This window comes from Saccopteryx leptura, chromosome 11, assembly GCF_036850995.1.
Source record: "Saccopteryx leptura isolate mSacLep1 chromosome 11, mSacLep1_pri_phased_curated, whole genome shotgun sequence".
NCBI lineage: Eukaryota > Metazoa > Chordata > Mammalia > Chiroptera > Emballonuridae > Saccopteryx > Saccopteryx leptura.
This window is the reverse complement of record NC_089513.1, coordinates 60,188,965-60,208,343: the sequence shown is the minus strand read 5'-3', so window position 1 is coordinate 60,208,343 and position 19,379 is coordinate 60,188,965. Positions and strand designations below refer to the sequence as shown.

Genomic DNA, 19,379 nt, shown 5'->3' with positions numbered 1-19,379 from the left:
CTGAGCCAACTGGCCAGCGCCATTGCCATTGCCATTGGTATTTTAATAGGAATTGCATTGAATCTGTAGATTGCTTTGGGTAATATAGACATTTTATGATGCTTATTTTTTCTATCCATGAGCATGGTATATGCTTCCACTTGTTTGTATCTTTCTTGATTTCTTTTATCAGTGTTTTACAATTTTCTGAGTACAGATCTTTTACCTCCTTGGTTAAATTTACTCCTAGGTACTTTATTTACTTTGTTGCAGTAGTGAAGGGGATTGTGTCCTTAATTTCTCTTTCTGACAGTTTATTCTTGGTGTATAAGAATGCCACTGATTTCTGAATATATATTTTATATTCTACCACCTTGCTGAATTCATTTATCGGGTCTATTAGTTTTTTGACTGAGACTTTAAGGTTTTCTATGTAAAGTATCATGTCATCAGCAAATAATGAAAGTTTTGCTTGTTCTTTTCCAATTTGGATGCCTTTTATTTCTTCTTCTTGTCTGATTACTGTGGCTAGGACTTCCAGAACTGTGTTGAATAAGAGTGGTGAAAGGGGGCACCCCTGCCTTTTTCTTGTTCTTAAGGGAATTGCTTTTAATTTTTCCAATTGAGTATGATATTGGCTGTGGGTTTGTCATAGACGGCCTTTATCATATTCAGATATGTTCCCTGTATTCCAACTTTGCTGAGAGTTTTGATCATAAATGGGTGCTGGATTTTATCAAATGCTTTTTCTGCATCTATTCATATTATTATGTGATTTTTATCCTTCCTTTTGTTTATGTGATGAATCACATTTACTAATTTGCAAATACTGTACCAGCCTTGCCTCCCCAGAATAAATTCCACTTGATCATGATATGATTTTTTTTATATATTGCTGGATCTGATTTGCTAATATTTTGTTGAGAATTTTAGCATCTAAGTTTATCAGGGATATCGGCCTATACTTTTCTTTCCTTTTAGTGTCTTTACCTGGTTTTGGAATGAGGATAATGCTTGCCCTGTAAAAGGAGCTTGGAAGTCTTCTGTCCTCTTAAATTTTTTGAAATAGCTTGAGAAGGATAGGAGTTAGTTCTTCTTTGAATATTTGATAAAATTCCCCTGTGAAGCCTTCCGGTCAAAGACTTTTGTTTGTTGTGAGTTTTTTGATAACTGTTTCAATTTCATTTGTTGTAATCAGTCTGTTTAAGTTTTCTGATTCTTCCAGATTGAGTTTTGGAAGATTATGTTTCTAGGAATTTATTTTGCCTAGGTTGTCCAGTTTTTTTGGCATACAGATCTTCATAGTATTTTTTTTACAATGCTTTGTATTTCTGTGGTGTCAGTTGTTACTTCTCCACTTTCATTTCTAATTTTATTTATTTGAGTCCTCTCTCTTATTTTCTTGATGAGTCTGGTTAAAGGTTCATCAATCCTTTTCACCTTTTCAGAGAACCAGCTCTTCGTTTCATTGATCTTCTATATTATTTTTTTAGCCTCTATGTCATTTATTTCCACTCTGATCTTTATTATTGATATTTCCTTACTTCTATTTCCTCTGGTCTTATTTGTTGTTCTTTATCTAGTTCTTTTAGGTGAAGGGTTAAGTTGTTTATTTGAACTTTTTCTTGCTTCTTAAGATACGCCTGTAATGCTATGAACTTCCCTCTCCAGACTGCTTTTGCTGTGTCCCATAAATTTTGCGTTGTTGTATGTTTATTTTCATTTGTTTCAAGGAAATTTTTTATTTCTTCCTTGATCTCATTGTTAACCCATTTGTTATTTAGTAACATGCTATTTAGCCTCCAAGTGTTGAATGTTTTTCAGTTTTTCTATAGTAGTTGATTTCTAGTTTCATGACATTGTGGTCTGAGAATATGCTTGATATGATTTTAATCTTCTTAATTTAATGAGACTTGCTTTATGTCCTAACATGTAGTCTATCCTAGAGAATGTATCATGAGCACTTGAAAAGAATGCATATTCTGCTGCTTTGGGGTGAATGGTTCTGAAGATATCTATTAAATTCAGTTGATCTAGTGTGTCATTTAAGGCCTCTGTTTCTTTGTTTATTTTCTGTCTAGAGGATATATCCACTGATGTTAGTGGGGTATTAAAATTCCCTACTATTATGGTATTGCTGTTGATCTCACCCTTTATGTGCATCAAAATCTGCTTTATATACAATATTTAGGTGCTCCTATATTAGGCGCATAAATATTTACAATGGTTATATCCTTCTGTTGGATTGCTCTCTTTATCATTATGTATTGACCATCTTTATTTCTTACTATAGCCTCTGTTTTAAAGCCATGTACATTTAAGGTTATTATTGATATGTAGTTGTTTATTGACAATTTAAATCAACAATCCTCTTTTTCTCAGTTTTTTTTCCTTTGCTCTTTTTACAGCAGGCCTCTTAACATTTCTTGCAGTACTGGTTTGGTTGTAATGAATTCCTTGAGGGTTTTTCTTTGGGGGTTTTTTGTTTGTTTGTTTGTTTTTTGTCTGGGAAGCTTTTTATTTCTCCTTTAATTTTAAATGATAGCCTTGTTGGATAAAGCAGTCTTGGTTGTAGGTTCTTACTTTGCATCACTTTGAATATTTCTTGTCAGTGCCTCTGGCCTTGAGTCTTTCTGTTGAGAAGTTAGATGTCATCCTTATGGGGGCTCCTCTGTAGGTAATTAACTGCTTTTCTCTTGCAGCTATTAGTATTCTTTCTTTTTCTCTTAACTTTGGCACTTTAATTATAATGTGTCTTGGTGTAGGCCTCCTTGATTCCTTATTCAATGGGACTCTCTGTGCTTCTTGAACTTTTGTGACTTTTCCTTCATCAATTTAGGGAAGTTTCCACTATGATTTCTTCAAACAAGTTCTCTATCCCATTTTCATTCTCTTCTCCTTCAGGAACCCATATGATGCAGATGTTGTTTCTCTTTATGTTGTCACAGAAGTCTCTTAGAGTTTCCTCAGTCTTTTTTAGTTTGTTTTTTTTTTTTGCTTCTCTGCTTTTGTGCTTTCATTTATCTTGTCCTCTAAATCGCTGATCAGTTCCTCTGCTTCATCCAGCCTGCTGTTGATGCCTTCTTAGTGCAGTCTTCATTTCTGATATTGTATTTGTCATTTCTGACTGGTTCATTTTTATGATTTCAATGTCCTTTTGATGCTTGGTATCTCTTTATTTAGTTGCTCATTATGTCCATCCATTGTTGCTCTAAGATCCTTGGGCATCCTAAAAATCATTATTTTAAACTCTGCATCTGGTAGTTTGGTTACTTCCATCTCATTCAGTTCTTTTGGGGGGGGGGATTTCTCTTGTTGATTCATTTGGGTCACATTTCTCTGTCTGCCCATTTTGTCTGTGTATTAAGTAGCACTGTTTGCATTTGAAATTTTTGTGGGGTCTTTATGAAAATGATGGGCTTGGTGGTAGTGTCCTCCAGGCCACTAGTTTTCTTTGTTCTAGGAATTCTTCTTAAGTGTACTATTTTCTCTATTGTTCTAGTGAGTATTAGATACAGTTGGTCCTTTTGTAGGTACATTTTTCCCTTCAGGCTGGCTGGCTGTAAGGGTCAACCTTGATCATGTGTATTACACACTGTGCAATGTATGTCCTGTTGGGCGTATTTATTCTCTACAGTGTCTGGTGCCTGCTAGACTCCATCTTTGTGTGTGCTGCTTCTGTAGGTAGTTGAGTTTAGGGTTGATGCTGTCTGCCACCCACTACCAGTAGTTTTGGCTCTAGTTCTTGGGTTGGCTTCAGCTGTTGTTTGTAACCTGCTGTGGGCTACCTGTCTGCATCTACTATAGTTTTTGCTATTTGTGTCTGCATTTTCTGTGCCTGGGTAGTGTGGAAGGTGCCAACCTTTGTATATGGATCAGCTTTCTCCTACTTAGAGATGACAGCAGCTCTGTAAAAGCCCCAAGCTCTGTAAGATTTGTCTCCACTTTTCAGCTACTCCTCCTCCTCTTGCAGCTGCCTGGTCTTCCCACAGAGTCTTCTGTAGTTAGACTGTAGTATGGGCTCAGACTGGCCTCACCCAACCAACACCTCTACAGGTTGCACGCTTGGTGGGTTATGGCAGCTGAGGAATGAATACAATGTTTGTGGGACCCCCTACTTCAGGGGTCTCTTGGTCAGAAGCTCAGTTTGGGGAATGTGACCCTTACTCCAGAGCTTGATCCCTCAACTATTGCCTGATACTCAATTTTTCTTTCTCCCCAACAAGGTGAGCAGCAGGTTCACATCAAGTGGGGCCAACAGTTCCCTCTACAGAAGTTTTTTCAGCTGGTGAGACCCTGGTCTCAGGGAGGAAGATTGAGAGAGTCCTCTCTTGAGGATGACTGTGCCCCTCCCGAAGGTGGCTAAGCCCCTTGACTAGATCCAACAATAGATTTACTGGGACCCACACATTAAATGTCCATGGTCCAAGCCTCTCTTTCTTTCCCCTGTGGAATCTAGCCTAGAAAGACAGAATACCCAGTGTCCAGGTCAGCTGACTGTGAAACTCCATCCTATCCAATGCACATGAGCCGCTGTGGTGGTGCTGATCACAGAATGTGGAACTCACCTCAGCTGGGCCAGGTGTGAAGAGCCTTTTCTTAGGATACCACTCTAGCAAGGGTTGTTAGGTCCTAAATCAATGCTTTCTGCAGTTGGCCCCCGGATGTGCCAGCCCTGGGTTTCTCTAGCAGAAACCTGGCTCAGACCAGTGGGAGACACTGCCCATGAGTGGCCCTCAGCAACCTTCTTGGAGCTACAAGCAATCCAGACTTTGTGGCTTCCTCTACTAGGCCCAGGTGTACATGGAAATACCAAGCTGCACTCCTAGGCTGGCTTTTACCCACACTGGGCCTGGGGGAAGGTCCACTCAAATGGCCAAGTTTCCCTGAGTACTGCCTTCTGCAGTCTCTGTCTGCTGGCTGCTTGTTGGTCTCAGCCACTGAAAAAACCTCTGCTGGAGCCTAGAGCCTGCGGCAATTCAGGAATTAGGAAGGGTGGTAGGTGTGGCTCTGCCCCTCAGCCCTAGGTGTCAGTCTGTCCAGACTTTTTTCATAGGGTGCGACCTCAGGAGTCTAGTGGGTGTGGACCCAGAGTTGTAGTCTTCCCACTCTTTGGACAGTTTCAGCTGAGTCTTTGGTGAGTTGGAAGCACCAGTCATAGGTCGGGAGAGTGTGGGGGGCAGTTCTGGTCTCAACACCAGAAAACCGAGTCACTGAGGTGCCCCCTGCTTCCTGGCTTCTCTGAACAACCCTCACCATGACTGAGGTAGGAGAGAATCCTGAGGACTGAGCAGCTGCTTTTCCCCAGGCTGATTCCACTGAGAGGGGATTGCTCCACCAAAAAAGATGGCAACTGCAGTACTGGAGAATGACTCAGCACAGGGGTTCCAGTGGCCTTCCCCCACAGTATCTCTCCTTGGGCCTCCAACTATAAACTCTCCTCATGCACCTGCTCTCAGCTCTCCCATACCAGAGTCTTGGTTAAGTGACTGTGAACGAGGTTGTCTGCACGGGCCCTTTAAGATCAAGTCTGCCTCCAAGAGGTGTCTCTCTCTCTTTTACGCAGACAGCAACCTGGCTCTGTCCTGGTGCCTCTTCTAGTCTCTGGGGCTCTAGGCTGGGGCTCTTGGCCTGGTACTGAGTGCCTACATCTCTCAGGGTGAACCTCCCCACAGTGAGAGTTCCTCTGGACCCTCAGTTGCCACTCGCTCCTGGCAGCGGGGTAGCCCTTTCTGCATCTTTACCCTCCTTACCAGTCTCAATGTGGCTTCTTCTGTGATGCTTGGTTATAGAATCCTCTTTGTTTAGTCCAAAGTTGGTATTTCAAGATGATTGTTCTTAAATTAAGTTGTAATCCTATTTGATCCTTTGTGTGTCCGCCTACTCCATCGCCACCTTTGTTCCAGGCAAGATACTCTTATAAGAATAAAGTTAAAAGAATTAAATTCCCAGTTATTTAGGTTTATTATATACCTATACTAACTACAATAGTGTAGTTTATGTCCAACGACAATCAAATAGACAACAAAATGGCATGACCTATATGTTATGTTCACTAGGTTAGTGACATTGCTGACACTTTAAAGTAATAGAAAAAGGATTAGCTTTTAATAAATGTTTTGTGGTCACTTAAATTCCTTTATAGGAAAAAATGCATCTTGACGTTTACTTCACACCATATGCACAAGGAAAATGTCAGTCTCACATGAGTTTAGATCTCAATGTAAATGTGAAATAATAAAGCTTCTAAAAGGCAGCGTGTAGGGGAATATCTTCATGACCTTGAGGAAGGCAGAAATTTCTTAAATAGGACAGGTATACATTGTGCCCAAGAAGACTTATACAGGAACATACCAATTAGCATTATTTGTAATAGCCATAAGGTGGAAATAACCGAAATGTCCATCAACAGTACAATGAGTAGATTATAAGCAAATGAATGGAACAATAGAAAAGAAATGAACTATTTCTACATGCAGCAATATAATTTCAATCTTACAGACATAATTGTAAGCAATAAAAGCCAAACACACACAAATGCCCACATGTGAAAAACCCATGTGTAATTATTCCATTTATATATTTAAGTATTTTAAAATTTCATTTATTTTTTTTAAAGGTGTGAGAATTTGGCCCTGGCCTTTTGGCTCAGTGGTAGAGCATTGGTCCAGCGTGTGGATATCCCGGGTTTGATTCCTGGTCAGGACACACAGGAGATGCACCCATCTGCTTCTCCACCCCTCCCACTCTCCCTTCTCTCTCTCCCTTCTCTCTCTCTTTCTCTCTCTCTCTCTCTCTCTCTCTTCTACTCCTGCAGCCATGGCTCCATTGGAGCAAGTTGGCCCTAGGTGCTGAGGATGGCTCCGTGGCCTCCACCTCAGGACTAAGAAGAGCTTGGTTGTAGAGCAACAGAGCAACACCCCAGATGGGCAGAGCATCACCCCTTAGTGAACTTGCCAGGTGGATTCCAGTCTAGGTGCATGCGGGATTCTGTCTCTGCCTCCCCTCCTCTCACTGAATTAATAAAAACAACAACTGTGTATGAGAATGTCCTTTCACCCATCTTCACTAATAATGTGTTACGCTATCAGATTTTTATTAAGTTTATTGGGGTGACATTGGTTAGCAAAACTCGACGCATTTCAAGTGTACAACTCAATAAAACATCTGTATATTACATTGTGCACCTACTACCTAAAGTAAACTCTCTTTCTGTTCTCATTTATTCCCCCTTTGCCCTCTTCTGCCTCCCCTCACCCCCCTTTCCCTCCAGCCATCACTAGACTATTGTTTGTATCTATTTTTATGATATATATACTTTTTTTTGCTTAATCCCTTCACCTTTTCCACCTAGCTCCCCAGGCCCCACCTCCACTGACAGTTCAATCTGTTCTGTGTATCTATAATTCTATTTTTATTTTGTTTGTTAAATTATTTTGTTCATAGATTTTACATATAACTGAAATAATACCATGGTATTTGTCTTTCTCTGACTGACTTATTTCACTTAGCATACTATTCTCCAGGTGCATCTATGCTGTTGCAAAGGTTAGATTCCCTTCCTTTTTATGGCCGAGTAGTACTGTATTCCACTGTATAAAATGTAGCACAACCTTTTTATTCACTCATCTACTGATGGGCACTTGGGCTGTTTCCAGATCTTATCTATTGTAAATAATGCTGCAGTGAACATGAGGGTGCGTATATTCTTTTGAATTAGTATTTTGTGTTTCTTTGGATGTATTCCCAGAAGAGGAATTGCTAGGTTACAAGGTAGTTTTGTTTTTAATTTTTGAGATAACTACATACTGCTTTCCACAATGGTTGTACCAATCTGCATTCTCACCAGCAGTGCAGAAGGGTGCCCTTTTTTCATCATCCTCACCAGCACTTGTAGATTTCAGCTGATATCTCATTATGGTTGTAATTTGCATTTCTCTGATGATTAGTGACACTGAGCATCCTTTCATATGTCTATTGGCCATCTGTATGTCCTATTTAGAGAAGTGTCTATTCAGATTCTTTGTCATTTTTTAATTGGATTGTTTTCTTAGTGTTGACTTTTAAGTTCTTAATATATTTTGGATATTAACACCTTATCAGATGTATCATTGGCAAATATGCTTTCCCACTCAATGTGTTGCCTTTTCATTTCATTGATGGTTTTGTTTGCTGTGCAAAAATTTTTTAGTTTGCTGTAGCCCCATTTGTTTATTTTTTTCCTTTTATTTCCTTCCCTGGGGAAATATATTGGCAAAAATACTGCTACAAGAAATGTCTGAACTTGGGGTATGAACACACTATACGTACAGATGGTTTGTTGCAGAATTGTGTACCTGAAACCTGTATAATTTTGTTAAGCAATGTCACCTCAATAAATTTAATTTAAAAATAAAAAGGAAGAAATGTCTGAAATTGTATTGCCTGTGTTTTCTTCTAGGATATTTATGATATCCTGACTTACATTTAAGTCTTTAATTCATTTTGTCTTTATTCTTGTATATAGTGTAAGTGGGTGGTCTACTTTCATTTTTTTGCACGTATCTGTGCATTTTCTTAACACCTTTTATTGACTAGATTGTCTTTCAATAGTTTTTATGTTCTTGCTTCCTTTGTCAAATATTAATTAATCATAAAGATGTGTGTTTATTTCTGGGCTCTTAGTTCTTTTCCATTGTCTGTATGCTTGCTCCTCTGCCAGTATCGGGCTGTTTTGATTACAGTGGCCTTGTAATATAGTTTGATATCAGGTAGTGTGACACCTCCAACTTTGTTCTTCTTTCATGAGATTGTTGTGGCTATTTGGTTTTTTTTGTGATTTCCATATAAATTTTTGGAATATTTGTTCTAGATGAATGAGATATGTCATTGGTATTTTAATATGAACTGCATTGAATCTATAGATTGCTTTGGGTACTATGGATATTTTAATAATATCAATTCTTCCTATCCATGAACACAGTATATACTTTCAGTTATTTGTAGCTTCCTCAATTTCTTTCTTAAGTATGCTACTATTTTCAAAGTACAGTTTTTTATTTCTGTTAAATTTATTCATAGGTATTCTTTTTGTTGTTGTAATAGTAAATGGGATTTTTTTTCTTAATTTCTCTTTCTGATAGTTCATTATTGGTGTATAAAAATGCCACCAATTTCTGAATACTTCATTTGTATCCTGCTACTTTACCAAATTTATTTATCAGTTCTAGTAGTTTTATGGTGGAGTCTTTAGGGTTTTCTATATACAATATCATGTCATCTGCAGATAATAACAGTTTTATTTCCTCTTTTCCAATTTGGATGCCTTTAATTTCTTCTTCTTGTCTGATCGAGTACTATGTTGAATAAGAATGGTGAAAGCGAACATTCCTGTCTTGTTCCCATCTTAAGGGAAACATTTGTAGTTTTTGCCCATTGAGTAGAATGTTGGCTGTGTATTTGCCATATATGGCCTTTATTACATTGAGGTATGTTTCTTCTATTTCCACTTACCTCAAAGTTTTTATCATAATTCTGTGCTGGATTTTATCAAATATTTTTTCTGTATCAATTGATATGATTATGTGGTTTTTATCCTTCATTTTGTTTATGTGATAAATCACATTTATTGATTTAAATATATTACACCAACCTTGCATCTCTGAAATAAATTCCACTTTGATTATGATGAATGATTTTTTAATGTATTGCTGGATTTAGTTCGCTAATATTTTTTTTGAAGATTTCAGCATCTGTTCATCAGGGATATTGGCCTATAATTTTCTTTTCTTTTTTTTGTAGTATCTTTATCTGGTTTGGGATTAGAATAATGCTGGTTTCATAAACTGAGCTTGAGAGTCTTCCCTCGTCTTAAATTTTTTTTGTAATAGTTTGAGAGGGATAGGTGTTAGTTCTTCTTTGTTTGGTAAAATTCACCTCTGGAGCCATCTGGTCTAGGACTTTGTTTGTTAGAAGTTTTTTTGTTTACTGGTTCAAGTTCATTAGTTGTAATTGGTCTATTAAAATTTTCTGAGTCTTCCTGAATTAAGTTTTGAAAGATTGTATGTTATTAGAAATTTATCTTTTTTACCCAGATTCTCCAGTCTGTTGGCATATAGTTGTACATATCTTCTTACAATCCTTTGTAATTTTTTGGCATCAGTTGTTACTTCTCCTCTTTCATTTCTGATTTTATTTATTTGGGTCTTCTCTCTTTTTTCTTGATGAATCTGGTTAAAGGTTCATCAATCTTGTTTATCTTTTTAAAGAACCACTCATGGTTTTATTAATCTTTTGTATTTTTTTAAGTCTCTATGTCATTTATTTCTGCTTTAATCTTTATTATGTCCTCCCTTCTACTTACCTTGGGCTTTGTTTGTTGTTCTAGTGTTTTTAGGAATAGATTTTTCTTTAGCTTTTTGTTGCTTCTTGAGATAGGCCTATAATGCATTGTACTTCCCTCTCATGACTGCTTTTACTGTGTCCTGTAAATTTTGGGATATTGTGTGTTCGGTTTTGTCTGTCTCCAGGTAACTTTTGATTTCTTCCTTGATCTCATTGTTAACCCATTCATTGTTTAATAACTTATTTAGCCTCCATGTATTTGTTTTGAGTTTTTTAAATTGTAATTGATTTCTAATTTCATACCATTATTGTCAGAGAATATGCTTGATCTGATTTCAATCTTCTTGACTTTATTAAGGTTTATCTTGTGTTCTGGCATGTGACCTACCTCAGTGGTTTTCAATCGCCAGTCTGTGGGTGCAATAATTATAGTTTCTCTAATCTTCATAGAATATCAGAGTGGTTAACTTTCGCAGACCAGCACAAAATTTCTGGCAGACCAGTGGTTGAAAAGCACTGATCTATCTTATAGAATGTTCCATGTGCAGTTGAAAAGAATGTGTATTCTGCTGCTTTGGGATAAAATGTTCTGTAAATATTCATTAAATTCATCCAGTCCAGGATGTTGTTTAAGGCCTCTGTTACCTTGTTAACTTTTTGTCTGGAAGATCTATTCACTAATGTTAAAATCTCCAACTAAGACTGTATTGCTGTCTATCTCTTTCTTAATTTCCACCAAGATTTATTTATATATTTAGATGCTCCTTTGTTGGGTCCATACATGTTTACAAGGGCTACATCCTCTTGTTGGATTGATCCCTTTAGTATTATGTAATGTCCTTCTTTGTCTCTATGTTTTGTCTGATATAAGTATTGCTACCACAGCTTTTTTTCCCACTTGCATGGAATATTTTTTTTCCATCCCTTTACTTTCAGTCCTTTTTGTATCTTTTGTTCTGAGGTGGTTCTCTTGTAGGCACCATTTATATATGTCATGTTTTCTTATCCATTCAGCTACCCTGGTAGTTGTCAACCTTTTTACACTTGGGGACTGGTGAAAATATGAGAATTATTTCAGGGACTGTTAAGGAAGAAATCACCCTAAACATTAGCAAATCAGACTAAGATCATGGGTCTGTAATCTTCATACAACATTAGCATAGTTAATTCTTGCAGACCAGCGTGAAATTTGTCTGTGGACTAGCAGTTGAAAAATACTGAGCTACCCTATGATCTTGGTTGGAGCATACAGTGATGGTTGCTCTCCATGGCCTACTCAGTGGGTGGCAAGTCCAAGACAGATGGGGACACAGAAATACAGCCAGCCCAATCCTGCCAAAGAGAACCCATAAAGATCTGCAAAGGTGCCCTGTGTACCTCTCCTGCATGCACCCCTCAACCCACCCATTCTGCCACAGTCTACCCTAGCCCAGGCCGTGCTGCTGGAACTGTCCCACTGCCACACTACTCCAGTCATCGCTTCATGCACAAAGCCTACAGAGCCTTTGAATAAAGACTGCAGTGGGCCCAAACTGGCCAAACCCCACTACCCCTTCCACACAGTGCAAGTTTGGTAGGGCAAGGCAGCGGGGTTGGGCGGACAGGGCTAGTGGGTCCCTTATTTGGGGGCACTGTGCTCAGGCACTCAATAAGGAGAATGTGGCCGCCACTCCAAAGCCAAACCACTCAGTCTCTGCTAGAGTCTTCTAGACTAGCTCTCCCAGTAGGAGCACACCACTGGTTCAAGGTGGCGTAGCCAGCTATCCCCACTGCAAGAACAAACTCAGCAGGGTGGTGTCATCAGGATTTAGGAAAATAAATAAAGACTGTCTTCCTTTGGCGGTAGCTCCAGCCATGCCCACAAGAAGAGAATGCACTGCTCACCTCCCATTTGCTCCACTGCAGCACTGTCAGTGACCCAGACAGGGGCTTGGAGGCATACCTGCTTTGAAGTTTCCAGCTCATAGGGAGTCTTCTTTCCCCTCAATGATCTGAGCTCAGCAGGGTAGGGACACCAGGACTTGAGATGATAGAACAAAACAATCTCCCTTGGAGGGGGGTGGTGCTGACCAAGCCTGCAGGTATTGAGGAGGACTGGCCCCCACTCCAGAGCCTTGCAGTTTGTCTGAGTGTCTGTCTGTAGTTTCTCCAGAGAAAGAGCACACCAAAGGTCCCTGTTGGGTGCAGTCAACAGGACTTTTCTGCTGGACTCAAGCTTGGCAGGGTGGTGTCGCCAGTATTTGGAGGACCCGGTTAGTGCACTCCTCAGACTGGGACTAGAAGAACAGGAGTGCCGACTTTGGAAGATGGTGCCTAAGGGTGGTGTGGGATGTTGACCCAGGACCAAGACCTCAGTAGCTGACCCTCCAGATCTCTCTTTAGGACCACGCCAACCAGAGCTTCTCTACAATTCCCATATGCCCTGAGTCACCTTTCCTCTTCCAGAACCCTGGATGAGTGCCCAAGAGCGAGTTCTGGTGTGCTGGCCCTTTAGGAGACCACCTGGGATTGTAGCAGACTCCCTCCTCTTCCCAGAGGACAGAGTCCCCACTGATTTTCACTGCCAAATGCAGGCTCCTCTTCCTGGCCCTTGTGCTCTGGGTTGAGGGTTCCAGCATGGGGTTGAGACCACTTGCTCCTCAGGGGATACTTTTCTAGCCAAGATATCCCTCTGGCTTCTTAGCCACTGCACATGGGTTCAGAGTCTTCTTTTCCTAGTTCTTTAAGATATGATGTTAGATTGTTTACTTGGTATCTCTCTTGTTTCTTAATGTAAGCCTATAATGATATAAAATACCCTCTTATTACTGCTTTCACTGCATGCCAGACGTTTTGATATGTAATGTTGTCATTCTCATTTGTTTGTATATTTCTTTTGATCTCTGCTTTGATTTCTTTTTTGATCCAGTCATTTTTTTAAGAAACATGTTGCCTAATTTCCACATTGGGGGGGGGGGGGCTTCTTTGCTTCTTTACTTCCTTTTTGCAGTTGAGTTCTAATTTCAAAGTCTTATGGTCAGAGAATATGCTTAGTATACTTTCAGTCTTCTTGAATTTTTTAGGTTTTGTGGCCCAACATATGGCCTATCCTTGAGAATGTTCTATGCTCACTGGAGAAGAATGTATAATCTGATGTTCTGGGATGAAATGTACTGTAAATTTCTATTATGTCCATTTGGTGTAATGTGTCATTTAAGGCCAATATTTCTTCATTGATTTTTTTGTTTGTTTGGATTATCTGTCTAAACCATCAATGATGTATTGAGATCTCCAAGTATGATTGTAATTTTGTCTGTTTCTATTTTAGATCTGTTAGTAGATGTCTTATATATTTTAGTGCTTCCCCATTCAGTGCATATATATTATATCTTCTTGATATAGTGTCCCTTTATTGTTATGAAATGTCCATCTTTGTCTCTTGTTACTTTTGTTGCCTTGAAGTCAGAATTTTCAGATATGAGTATAGCTACACCTACTTTTCTTTGGGTATTATTTGCTTGGGAGAATCATCTTTCAACCTTTCACTTTGAGTCTACTTTTGTAGCATAGATATGTCTTTTGAAGTTAGCATATGATTGGGTTTTGCTTTTTGATGCAATCTGCTACTCTGTGCCTTTTTTTTTTTTTTTGTGAGTTCAGTACATTTACATTTATGGTAATCACATTTGAGGATTTTCTATAGCCATTTTATGTTTTGTTTACTGGTAGCTCTGTGTCTCCTTTGCTTCTTTCCCTTTGTGTTTCTGTGTGTGTGTGTGTGTGTGTGTGTGTGTGTGTGTGTGTGTGTGTGTGTTATTTCATACTTTTTCCCCATTTCTTCTTTTTTTAAAGCTATATGTTTCAGTAGTGGTTTTTTTTCATTGCTGGTTACCATTAGGTTATTAAGAGAACAATTGTCATATATACAAGAGTCTTTTTTCCTATGAGTGATTCTGCACTTTATCTCCTTTGCTACTGAAGATCTTTATCTTTTCAATTTTTATGTTATTGTTGTTACACATTAGCCTTGTTTATATTGTTACATTGTTGTAGCTTTACCTTATAGTTTTGATTTGTTTTGTTCTTTGTATCTGGTAGAATAATCCCCTTGAGTATATCTTGCAGTGAGGGTTTTCAAATTTCCTCAGCTTCTGTATATCTGCAAAAGTTTTTATTTCTCTTTCATATTTGAAGGATAACTTTGATGGATATAGTATTCTTGGCTGTTAACTCCTCTCTTTCAGTACTTTGAATGTTTGGGTTGACTCTCTTCTGGCATGTAGAGTTCCTGCTGAGAAGTCTGATAATAACCTGATGGTCCTTCCTTTATATCTATGTGATGTTGTTCTTTTCCCTAGCTGCCTTGAGGATTCTTTCATTGTCATTGATTTTTTGAAAGTTATATTACAATGTGCCTTGGAGAAGGGCTTTTTTGGATTGAGGTAACCAGGCATTGTTTGTTTCTTGGATTTGAGGATCTAACTCTTTCCATAGACTGGGGAAATTCTCATCAATTATTTGTTTGAATAGGCTCTCCATTCCCTTCTCTCTCTTCTTCTTCTGATATGCCTATCATTCTTATATTGCTCCCTCTGATGGAGTCAGACAATTCTTATAGAGCTCTATTCTTGTTGTTGTTTTAATTCACAAGTCTCTATTCTCTCTCTGTGGCATCTCTAGTTGCTTGTCTTCAGTGTCACTGATTCTCTACTCTGTCTGTTCTGTTCCATTAGCTGAACTTCCTACCTCATTTTTCAACACATATATTGAGTTCTTCATCTCTGTTTGGTACTTTTTAAATTTAAATCTCCTTGGTGAAGTACTTGTTTTGTTCATTAATTTGATTTTTCACTCATTAAATTGCCTATCAGTTTTTTCTCACATCTCATTGAGTGCCCCCTCCGCCTGCGGTGCTGCTGCTGGCTGCAGGCCCTCTTTAAGCCAACTGCTAGCAGTCATGAGCTGGGCTGGGCTCAGGCAGCTTTTACTCTAACCTTGCCAGAGGCCACCCTGTCCTCATTCAGGGCTGGAAGGAGGAACATGGGACAAGAGGGGAGTAGATGGTGTGGAGGCCCCAGCAGGCTCATTAAGCACCCTGAACTCGAATAGGGTGACTTCATTTAGGGACGGGACTAGGCCTTGGAGCAGCAGTTTAGGTCCTTTTTCTTTAAAAACTTTTACTTCTTAGTTGACACAAAATAGTGATGTTGACAAAAAAAAATCAAAACTCATAATTAATGACAACTAATTACTGACTGTGAGCAACTGAAATAGTATTTAAATTGGCCAATGCAGTCTCGCCCAGGACCCCTGTTGCCTGCAGCCATGGAACTCTGCCAGCTCATCTTACTTAGTGTGTCTGACAAGACTGGCCTTGTGTGTTTGAATTTGATCGCTTCAGGAGGGACTGCGAAAGCTCTCAGGGATGCTGGTCTGGCGGTCAGAGAAGTCTGAGCTGACGGGGTTTCCTGAAACATTAGGGGGACGTGTGGAAACCCTGCATCCTTCAGTCCATACTAGAATTTTGCCTCATAATATCCCAGAAGTTAATGCTGATATGGCCAGACTTGATATCAATCTTGTAAGAGTTGTTTGTAATCTGTTTCCCTTTGTGAAGACAGTGGGTTCTCCAGATGGAATTGTTGAAGATGCCGTTGAGCACTTTGGTATTTGGTGGAGTAACCCTGCTGAGAGCAGCAGTCACCATGCTCTTTCTAGTGACTGTAGTGTGTGAGCCAGAGGACTGCTCCAACCGTAAAGACACTTCCTTGGAGACTTGACACTGGTTGGCCTTGAAGGCTTTCACTCATATAGCACAATATGATGAAGCAACTTCAGATTACTTCAGGAAACAGTATAGTAAAGGAACATCTCATATGCCCTTGAGGGATGGAATGAACCCTGGCCAGTTACACACACTGAACCCCAACTTTCCCATCACAGCGCTAAATGGAGCCCCTGGATTTATAAACGTTTGTGATGCTTTGAGTGCTTGGCAGCTGGTGAAGGAACTCAGAGAAGCTTTAGGCTTCCAGCTGCAGCCTCTCTCTAGCATGTCAGCCCAGCAGGTGTTGCTGTTGCAATTCTACTTAGTGAAGATGAGGTGATAGTCTGCATGGTCTGAGATATGAATAAACCCTTGCTCCTGTGTCGGCTGCATATGCACAAGCAAGAGGAGATGACAGGATGTCTTTTATTTGGTGACTTTGTTGCATTATCTGATATGTGATGCTCCTACTGCCAAAATTATTTCTAGAGAAGTACCTGATGGTATTGTTGCCCCTGGATATGAAGAAAAAGCTTTAAAAATACTTTCTAAAAAGAAAAATGGGAACTAATGTGTTCTTCAGATGAAAAAGTCTTACAATTCATATGAAAATGATGTTCGAATTCTCTCTGGTCTTTTTTAAGTCAGAAGAGGAATAATGGTGTCATCCACAGGTCATTATGTAGCATTGTTGTTACCAAGAATAAAGATTTGCTGGAATCTGTGCTCAGGGACCTCATTGCGGCCACCATTACTGTAAAGTACACACAGTCTAACTCCATGTACTACATCAAGAATGGTCAGGATACAGTAAGTCCCCAAGTTACAAACATCTGACTTACATACAACTCCTACTTACGAGTGGAGTGCCATAAGGACTACTGGTAATCAATTGCAGCTGGACGTCAGTGAAAATACAGAGTTACTTGACTCCGCTGGCAAAGAACTAACCATTAAAGACCTTATGGAACAAGAACAGCAGATGATAGCATTTAGGGAAGAAAACAGAAACCTAGGAACTCCAGAACCGAAAAAGTTTTCTACAAAAGTTAGCTGATGCTTTTCGTCTCATTGAAGCAGGAATGGCAAAGTTAGAGGAGCAAGATAATGATACACAGAGGTTCACCAAAGTTTGCTGTACAGTGACCGGAGGCCTGAGATGCTATAGGGGCTTTTATGATGAGAAAAAGAAAAGCTCTGTACAAACCTCGCTGATGCTACTTCAAGAAACTGACTCCAGTAGCAGAATCAGACCCCGACTCTCTAACACCAGTCTCATCCTCTTCAGTAAGTCCATCACCTTCTGCATCACCCAAGATTGTTTAAGGTTGTATTTGAAAATGTTTAAATATATATAAGCACAGAAAGGTAAAAATAAATACTATGTTAAGACAAACATCTGTCTATGTTGCATTTAATAGGTAAATGTACCTGTTCCAACTTACATACAAATTCAACCTAAGAACAAATCTACAGAACCTATCTTGTTCTAACCCAGGGACTGCCTCTATTTGCATTGGAGCAGAGCAGTAGTCTCGGATCCACTGCCCAGGCCTCGCAAGAGATAAGGTCAACATTCGGTGGCAGACATCATCCACAAGCGGTCTCAATGAAGTGCAAAGCCAGAGGAAGGAGTGAAAATCTCCAATGCCATCGATCAGTATGTTACTAGAACCACTGGCGAGGATGAAGAGTTAGTGAAGTAGAAGGCACTGACTGGCTGAAGAAGTTCTTGAATTACTGAGGCAGAGAAGAAAGAATGGATTGACTGACAAACTTAGTGAAGTTTCTCTCAGGTCTGATCCCTTCCTTCCTTTCAGGAATATTATAGGCAGAGCTAAACAGAGTGGCGTGGCAGATACTGCTGCGCTGTCCGGTTCTGCTGCTGGCAGAGTTGTAACTGAGCCTGCGATGAACTGGGAATAATCCTCACTCAGATGAGCCTTCGGCTCTTTCACTACTGGTTTCATTACACAGCGCTTTAAGGTTTGCTTATATTTCGGTGAAAAATCAGTGAGAAATTTTGAAAATACTTAAAAAGATAAAACATTAAATCTGAATAATAATCTTGAATAAAAAAGGAAAGATTGACCAGTACAAAAGAAATCTTAAAATTCAGATAAGAAAATACTTGGAAAAGGTTTTTATTTAATTTTATAACAATTCTAGAATTTTACATGACATTTCAGCAGCAAACTAACCTGTCAAAATAAAAAATAATCAGCCATTGATGCTAGAGGAATAACCAAATTATTTTCCCTTTTCTCCAATAAAATTTATAAAAATTATTAGAATACAACGAGGTAATGAAGAGTAGGTCACCAAAGTAGAGTATAAATGTGACAAAATGGTCCCAACTGTGCCTTCTAAGTGGTCAGAATGAGAGTTTAAATTGTTTCTGTTATTGAGTTTCTGAGGTTTTCATAAATTTCTTTAAAATTTTATTTGGGTAACACATTGCTTTAAAAAGAGAGGACATAAGAACAGGAATGAGAAAAGAAACCTGGGCTCCACAAAACCTCTTCTACTTCCTAGTTCTGTGACTAGAGCAGATACTTTCTTTGCTCTGAGCCTGACTGAGTTTTGTCTACAGAATGAATCAGGTCACCAGTCCTTCCTATTACCTAGGTTTTTGAAAATAAGAGGTAAAAAGCTTTATAAATTATATAATAATTAATCTGCATAGTATTTTTTGTTCCATTCACATTTGTAATTTTAGATACTTTTTGTTGGAATGAATGTATCTTATATATAATTTTCCAAAACGATAGAACTAAAATGAACCTGGATTTTCTTTAATTCTGCAATAGTTATTTTTGCTCTAAATCATACAACCATTTACTCTCCATTTTAACGATTTGAAATGCATCCTTGGTACAGCCAGATTATATAACTACAGTACAGTAACTTCCATAATTTTGTGACATATGTTGAGATAATAGCTGTAGCCATAAGCTTATAAGGATAATTATATAATCCAGCAATTTTCAACCTTTTTCATCTCATGACACACATAAGCTGATTACTAAAATTCTGTGGCAAACCAAAGAATATGTTATACAGTGTGTCCTTAAAGTCATGGTGCACTTTTGACCGGTCACAGGAAAGCAACAAAAGACGATAGAAATGTGAAATCTGCACCAAATAAAAGGAAAACTCTCCCAGTTTCATGCCTATTTAGTGCAGTTCGATGTGGGCTCACGCACAGATTTTTTAGGGCTCCTTAGTTAGCTATCCCGTATAGCCTCTACAGACTCATCACTGACTGATGGCCTACCAGAACGGGGTTTCTCCACCAAACTGCTGGTTTCCTTCAACTGCTTATCCCACC

General features: G+C 39.0%; 1 protein-coding gene and 1 pseudogene across 2 annotated transcripts in view; both read left to right on the top strand.

Annotated features, from left to right (window-relative positions):
• Positions 1-19,379, top strand: part of SPIRE1 (spire type actin nucleation factor 1) — a 263,080-nt gene that overhangs the window by 166,708 nt on the left and 76,993 nt on the right. The window lies entirely within an intron of this gene.
• Positions 15,607-18,033, top strand: LOC136383454 (bifunctional purine biosynthesis protein ATIC pseudogene; annotated as a pseudogene).